Raw genomic sequence first — 917 nt, forward strand, 5'->3', positions numbered from 1 at the left:
TTAAATGCTGACATGTCAAGATTGTTCATTGTAATCCAGTCCCTTTGAAAATAGATCAGATATTATTAGGTATAATAAATCGCTGTCTCCAGCGCTAATTTGGATTTAGAATAAATCTTAATGAACATTACTGACCTTCAAATACAACGCTTTCATCTTAGACAATATCATTTACTGTATTTGTCCGGGACATTTCAGAATCTTATGGTGACTCAGACGAACTTCTCATTTTGAACCCTCAACAAATTTTCCGCCTTTTTATATGATCCCTGCGTTCTAGTTCGAGACTAAACGAACACTTCTTAAAGGTAATTTTCCCGCTCAACCGTACACGGACTCTGGTTGCATCACCTTCCTTCTAAGTCCTGGTTTTTTAGTTCAACTTTAACAGGTTTTAGTTCGAGACATTTCTCATTTTTTTTAAGGTTGCTGATCTCCACTGTTAACAAGAAGGAAGTGGTCTCTTTTTTTTCTTTCTCTCTCTTTTTTTTTGAACCTATCTTATCTTTCATTTCTGCATTCCATTCCGTTGATTTTTATTTATTCATTTATTTATTACTTTATTATTTTAGACGTCATTACGATCCATAATCGCTTGCACAAGTCCACCAAGGCGGGGAAATTTATTCAAGCACATACACAAAGTGCTTTGAGAAAAACATCTATAAACCGAATGTACTTACACATGGCTAATGCACATAATTTCTTGCATTCACTTGTGCACATGCTATACACACATTTATAGATGTATGTACGTAGTTATGTATGTAAATAAATACATAGATATGTATTAAGATATACGTGCTTATGTGTGTGTATGTTTACGCTTGTGTATGTATGTATATTCACATAAATATTATATATATAATGCATATATGATATATATATATATATATATATATATCGATATATATATA

Source organism: Macrobrachium nipponense, chromosome 46, assembly GCF_015104395.2.
Source record: "Macrobrachium nipponense isolate FS-2020 chromosome 46, ASM1510439v2, whole genome shotgun sequence".
NCBI classification, from domain to species: domain Eukaryota; kingdom Metazoa; phylum Arthropoda; class Malacostraca; order Decapoda; family Palaemonidae; genus Macrobrachium; species Macrobrachium nipponense.